Source organism: Macrobrachium rosenbergii, chromosome 43 (assembly GCF_040412425.1).
Source record: "Macrobrachium rosenbergii isolate ZJJX-2024 chromosome 43, ASM4041242v1, whole genome shotgun sequence".
NCBI classification, from domain to species: Eukaryota; Metazoa; Arthropoda; class Malacostraca; order Decapoda; family Palaemonidae; genus Macrobrachium; species Macrobrachium rosenbergii.
This window is the reverse complement of record NC_089783.1, coordinates 3,910,304-3,918,267: the sequence shown is the minus strand read 5'-3', so window position 1 is coordinate 3,918,267 and position 7,964 is coordinate 3,910,304.

Sequence of the window (7,964 nt, the reverse complement as noted above, 5' to 3'; positions counted from 1 at the left end):
TTTCCGTATTGGACAGATTTCCCAATAGTAGCAAAATCTTTCAAAGAACTGAATAAGTGTGGCTGCAAAAAGGAATGCCATAGCAGGTGCAAGTGGTACAAATCTGGACTTAGCTGCACAGGTCTCTGCAGCTGCACTTGCTAAAACTAATTGATACACAAAACATATTGATTTCTCTCAGGAGATACATACTTTTTTATCTTTGGTGGCCATTTTGGAAATATGGTGTTCATATGGTGGCCATGTTGGAAAGATGGGTTCACTTTATGTCTTCATGACAGTAAGAATGCCATAATACAAATTCTCAATCATTATACGGACAGCATGCAAGTTTTATAAGCTTATGAAATGAAAATACTTGAAATATACAGCAAATTTACCACCATTTTGGAAAAGTGTCAGCCATCTTGGAAATAGCCAAATATTGAGGTTGATTTTGATTTATGGGGATAATAAGAGTTCTCATGTCAAATCTATTGCTTGTATCACCATTTGCACTTTTTCCCCATCATCCCGCTCCACTAACAGCGAATTATTGTGTTTGTCGCTGGGTAGGATTAAGTTCATAATTTTCTCCCTCTTCTCTCTTCTGCTAATGTGTCATAGAGATTTATGTGTGTCTGGGAGTGAATGAGGAGTGTGATTGTTCTGTGTTTTTTGTACTTTTTTTTTCTCTCAAACAGTGAGGAAGGAGTGTGTTAGGAGTGTGATTGGGCCTGAATGTGTTTTGTAGGCAAATGTATAATTTTCCTGATAGGTCAATGTACCTCTTGATTCTCAGTTAATTTTAGCTTACTGTAATAAATTAGTAACCTTGGAGTGGACTGTGCCTTTACCATTTATGAATAGCCCACCATTCCCTAAAGTTTATGGTTTTTAAACTGTGCTAGATTTTTTTAAATTAAACTAACTACTGAAGGTATGAGAAAGGTCATTGAAAAGTTCTCTGTGAAAAATCTAATATATATATATATATATATATATATATATATATATATATATATATATATATATATATATATATATATATATATATATATATATATATATATATATATATATATATATATATATATATATATATATATATATATATATTATCGCGAAGGTGGAGCATGGAAACGTACTCATCTCAACATAATTTTTTATTTCCAACGTTTCGTAATAAAAAGCTTTATTACATCATCAGGAATCTGTTAAATAATGAATAAAATTACTTTAAAAATTGCTCTAAAAATCAATAAAATTCATAAAATGCTTCACAGTTAGAATACAAGATAAAAAAAAACAAAAAAGACTTAAAAGCAAAATCAAATACCGCTAACCAACCTTATACCAAGAAGGCAGAAGACAGAATGCATAAAAAAAATTAGCCCAGGTACAGCTGAGTGGAGGAGGTCTGGGTATTTAACTCGGGAACTAGTTGTTTAATAAACAATGATTCCAGGATAGCAGTTCGCATGCATTAGTTGTTTGGCCTATGATACAGAAATCGTTTCTATCAATATATGTTTTACAAATTTTCGAATGGTTTCTTATGCTTGAATGCACAGGATTGGAGAGCCTACAGCCAGTCCGAAAACTTAATCCCCTCCACAGGGCATTGACACATACATCTTCCTGGTTTAGTTTCCACGACGAAATCATTAAATTAGGTAGTTATTTTGAAAACAATTGTTTCCTCGTAAACCCTTTCTCAGGTACTTAAATAAAATACTCTACCGGAAAATGGTACCCCTATCTCTATCAGCACTGTTCCCAAACTAAAAATGTATGCGAGTTTTCCGTTTCTACATGATGACAATTTCATAAAAAAGCTAATTGATATAATACACAAGGAACTACCAGCCCTAAACTTGAAACTTATTCCTAAGAACCCAGTCACCATTGGTTCTCTGTTCATATACAAAGACAAGCTGAGTCCAATGTTTACATCCAGCGTTGTATACAAATATATTTGCCCTAGATTTAGTCGAGGGACCTATGTTGGGTGTACAAAAAGGCTACTAAAAGTACGTTTGGACTCTCATAGAGGAGTAAGTTTTAGGACAGGAGTAGACTGTCCAATCCAGAACAATCAAATATTCGGAATCACTCAAAGATCTGTAAAACACACATAGAGGACAAAGATTTCCAAATCATAGGACACCTACAAAATGAAAACGAACTTCACATCTTAGAGTCCATAATAATAAAAAAGCTAGTTCCGTCGTTAAACTCGCAGAATTCCTCCATCCAATTGTACATTACGAAATGGCCGGTTGCACTTCGCCTTTCGGTTCTCGGGCTCTGAAGGTTCTTCTGTTTAGTTTCTCTTTGAAGCAGCCGGCTGGGTGGGTGTTTTACTCCGTAGTGTTTTTGCGTTTTTGTGTTTCTTCTTTTAGCTGGATTAATTTTATTTTGACCTTTACTTTTTTTTTTTTACTGCTGGTTTTTTACTAATTTTATTTTGTCTCACTTTAAATATATTGATGTAACCAGTGATGTCAAGATTATTTTACGTCTTTTTTTTACATATTTTTATTTTTTTTTAAGTTTTTAAAGTTTTTTACCTTCTTGAGTTTTTTTTCCTATATCTCTTTGTATTCTGATTTGTTTTTTTTAAATTTCACTATTCACTTATATTTTACTTTTACTGGGGATGTCAATATAATAAATCTATATAATTTGTCGAAATATTCTAAGAGTTATTACGAGTAATATGGTATTCAAATTTTTACAGCCTTGAAAATGCAACCGAGATGATTTGTGAAACGTCGGCACAATAAATCATGAAAATGCTCTGTGCCTTCCTCGTTACCCCGTCGATGTGGTTTGAGCAGTGACTCCTGTTGTGATGTTGTGATTATATATATATATATATATATATATATATATATATATATATATATATATATATATATATATATATATATATATATATATATATATATATATATATATATATATATATATATATATATATATATATATATATATATATATATATATATATATATATATATATATATATATATATATATATATATATATATATATATATATATATATATATATATATATATATTATATACCTTATATAAAAGCATTTTTTCCTCCGTGTGGATACCACATAAATCCCGAAAATTACTTAATTTCTTCTCCCGCCAGTAAAATATCCTACTGTACCAAAACTGGAATTTTATGCCAGCTTCCCCTATGTCTGTGATAGTTATTTTAAAAGAAAATTCACTCAGGTAATACAAAATCGTTTTCCTGCTATAAAAGTTAATCTGATTCCTAAAAATCCCTTAATCATCCGCTCTCTGTCTCAGTTCAAGGATCGTCTGTGCCCTTTCATGTCCTCTTGTGTGGTATATAAGTATACTTGCCCCAGGTGTAAGTCGGGGATTTATGTGGGATCCACACATAGGCTGCTGAAGGTGCGCATCGACTGTCATAGAGGAGTCAGTTTCCGGACAGGCAGCAGATTCACGAACCCGGAGCATTCCAATATAAGAACTCATGCTAAAAGCTGCAAAACATACACTGAAAATAAAGATTTTAAAATCATCGGATAAACACCCAACACTCACGAATTACCCATTTTAGAGTCCTTATTGATCAAACAACTGGTTCCCCCATTAAACACACAGTCAACAGCCACTCCCCTTTTCTTGTCTTGAGGTGTATTTTCCTCTTTTTTATTTGTTAGTTTCCTTCCACTTATGTTTCTTTTACTCTGGTGGAAGGTTGGTCCAATAGTTTGTGTATTTTAATATATCTTTTTTTTTTAATGTATAATTTTCAGTGCAAAAAATTTCAGTTTGAGTTTTATGCTAATTATGTGTTGTTTTTATTCATTTTAGAGCCCTTGAAGATGTAATCATATATGAGAATTACGATACGTCGGGAAATAAATATATTCAAGAAGAGCAATTCTTAATTGTCCATCAGCATACGTGTTGTTGTGTGTGTATGTATATATATATATATATATATATATATATATATATATATATATATATATATATATATATATATATATATATATATATATATATATAATCGGAGGGCACTTTAACAGGCAGGAGAATATCACACATGCGTTTCATTCATTTATTTGTGGTGCGTTTCATCACCCGTGGTCAGGACATCTACAGTTATAAATTAAAAGGGGATTCAGCATACATTGTTAAAAGTAAACATACACAAAACATAAAAAAAAATAAAATAGAAAACCATTTAAACTTAAATAATCACACTTAAATATATTTACGCATTAAAGAACCAATAAAAGATATGGATTTTTTAGTCATAATTAATCATAAAGCGCGCAAGAGCGCAAAATGTTGCAGTTACTAACTAGGAGGATATGCCTGGAGCATTATAGAATTTGTTGAAGCCTAGACTGCGTGAACATATCCATTCACCTGTTAATGACTTATTGACTACCTAGTGGATGGGCGGAGCCTAATGACGTCATATTATGTTTACGTCACGAATGGTTTTAGGACCCTTTTCTGTGATTTTCTCGGTGCCAGCATTGGCGACTTCATTTTATTGTATAAATATCAAAACTATCGAACTTAGGTACTAAATAATACTTGCAAAAATTAGGTAGGGTTGAAATATAAACTTTCCAACTTTCTCCCTTATCTGATGCTTTGCTGAAAAGTGTTGCCAAAAAAACCGTGTTTCATCGGGTCTGAATCCCTCAGTAGTTGTTTTTGCTCACAACACTAGGTAGGCTAATGCTGTTGTAAATAGTGTGTCTTTTTGTCGCATTAGGTTTATTACTACTAAGTTTTCCAGGAGTTTTATTTGGGACACAACCAGCATATGGAAACTTTGCCTGTTGCAGAATCTTCTGATCTCCAAATTTCATTCCTGATTTCTGTTGATGACTCCTGAATTCAGGTTTTCATATTTTATTTTACATCCCTTTCCATTCTTTTATTTATCACCTGTCTTTCTCTATAGGGTGATTGTCCTTTGGAGCTCTCTTGGGTTTATAGTCTGTTGATTCTGTCCATAAGTGTTTTCAGCTGAAGATTTAAAGAAAGACAGGAAGGAAGGAAGGGAGGAAGGAAGTTTCTCTGATATTGAAGTAAGGGATATATTATAATACGTGTGTTGACGAGTCCCTGGTTCGCCGTAAAGATCCGTCTGGAGCAAAGGTATAACTCTAAGGCTATTTCATATATTCACGGAAGAAATTATGTGAAAAATTAGAGAAAGAATACCAGATGTAGGCGCTGAGATGTAGGATAAGAGTATGGGTTCTTAATGAAATGAGGAATGGTTGATATTTTTGATATTAGCAAAGAGAAGCATAAGCTGTAGAAAGTGTGGAAGTGGTTCCAAGATGAGTAAACGTATAATGGTAAATAAATGCACTAGAATGGTGGAAGTGTGAATGTAATAGTGAAAAAAAAAAAATAATAGCTCAGGTGATAGGAAAGATCGGCGTGGTTAGGGATAGTTAAGTAATGTGAAAAAAATGGACAACTATAGGGTGGTGAAGGGAGGAGAAAAGGAATACCTAGAATGTAGTATATTTATTTAAAAAGGTATATGTATGCATGTTTGTATGTTTGCGGTCCCGAAAGTGCAGTATTTAATTTTTTTCGAGCTAGTACTACCAATACAGAATCACAAGGTCTTTGTTGGAATCGACGACAACAGATTTTTCTGGACCCAGCGCAACCTCGAAAACACCGCCAAGTGCACCTTGGAAAATTATTGTAATTTCGAAACTGGACTTATGGTCCAAGTGGTGTTTGGACTATATCCTGGAAGGGGACATTCGAATACGCATCCTCCTTTTAAAAAACAGGTAATTATGCCTCTCTTGATTTAAGTGTTAGATATTGTAACTAACGTTAGTTGACGTTTGTGCTTCACAATCAGTTTGAAAAAGGTATAGGGGCTTACAATATCCACACTGAGATTCGGATATTCTCATCCTTTGTTGCTGCCTGATCATAAAATAATATGAAAAATAATATCTGCTTTAAAATCTTTGAAAATCCAAATATAATGTGAAATACATAATTTAAATGAAACTTTCCCCTCTGATAATTTAATCGCGCTTTTAACGCGCTGCGTTTTAGGCAAATACGTAGAGTATATAGTTAGCTTTATTGATAAATAATCAATTTGTTTCCTCCCATCATATTTGAGTGCGAAGTCAGTTAATTGAATAGAAATAGTTTTGATTACATGAAACGAATAATGAATTGTTTTTAAGTATCATGAATTGTTTTTTTCCTGACAATAATTTGATTTGCCCAGCTACTATTTCGTGCAATAATGTATGTGATATTTGGAACTTTTATTAACCCTCCAAAATTTTTATTAGAACTATATAGAATACCTTATCCTATGTCAAAACCTATTGACATCCGAAGGAACTTCATAGTTAGGGAAGCACAAATGTTGTGAAATGGTAATGTTTGGTATGAACACGAATGTATGAAGAGATTTTTTTACTGAACAAAAGAGAAACGATCTCTTAATTAGCATGCTGTGAAATAATGAAATAAGATGAAACTGTGTAATTCATCTGTAAAATCGACTGGTAAGGTAAAATCAAACACAAAACATTATTTGTAAATAAAGAATCAGAATTGTATGTTTCTTATCTTTGAGTTAAGAGTTATAAAAAATGTACATAGCAGCATTCAAATAAGAATTAATGTCGATGATAAATTCGTTTACCTAGATTTCATATATTTTTCTACAATAAAAATGTGTTACAAGTTTTTAAAGTCTGTTTTCAGTAAATATTACAGCTGGTTTGAGCAAATTCAATTTCTTTCTGCTGACTAGTTCCTTCAATATCAATCACCTAAATTAGATTTTTTTTTATTTTTTGACTACCAAATAATTACTCAGGAAGAAGAGAAAAAGACATAATTTCCTGTTTAATATTCTCTTTATATCACCGGGAGTAAATACCCAATGAGGAGGTAATAACATGCTATCTGAAAGAGCAAAGTTTCTCATGAAATTAAAATTGCTTCTGCCGCTTTTTGAAGTGCTCTCCTTACACTGCGTCAAAAGCTTATCAGTTTTCTTTCGCGACGTCAGTTACTTGTGAGATCGATGATTAAATTATACGAAAGTTTTTATGTTTTTGTAAAATCTTAAAAACAAAATCTTCCAGCCTGGATTATACATTGGGTAGGGAGGGGACACTGGATGGGGTAGATACTCGTAGTTCTCAAAATACGTTATATTTATGTAATAACAAGCTTTTCTAATACATGTAGCAATAATGACAAGCTGATCATCTCTCTCTCTCTCTCTCTCTCTCTCTCTCTCTCTCTCTCTCTCTCTCTCTCTCATTCAGTTTGCCAAAACACTTCAATGCTTATCAACCTTCCAATTGACAAATTGAAGATATATTAACTATAAAAGTTTTATATTGAAAAAGTCGATTTATAGATTACAATTATTTCATCACTAAGAGTTTTGAGTACACTCAAGAATAATCCTTAATTCAAATATTTTATACAAACTACAACAAAAAGAACAACAACAAAACTTTCATTTTGAAATCTAATAGTCAGGTGATTTGAAATCAGATCTTTTATCACTCCTGATAGGTGTTAATAATTGATTTTTTTTATTGAATAAATTACAAAACCATAAACTCAGCCTTTGACAATATAAAGGATATTTTTTGGATGAGTGATATGCAAACGTAAAATAACTTTGAGTAAAATTTGTGTAATTTTTGTAGATAGTTTACATTTTTATAAAAAAAGGTAAAGTGTATTTTTTTTAGTTAATAATTTGATAGAAAATATACTTGCTTGCGCTTATATCAAGGTAATCAATTAAAACTAACTGCTTTCTCGGTGCTGGTAAGCGGTACTTTTAGGACAGTACTAAGCTAGGAAGCAACAATGGCTCGGGATACTAATGGTCACAGTGGAGGGCTGTGAACCTTTTCTTCGGGGGGAATACCCCAAAAT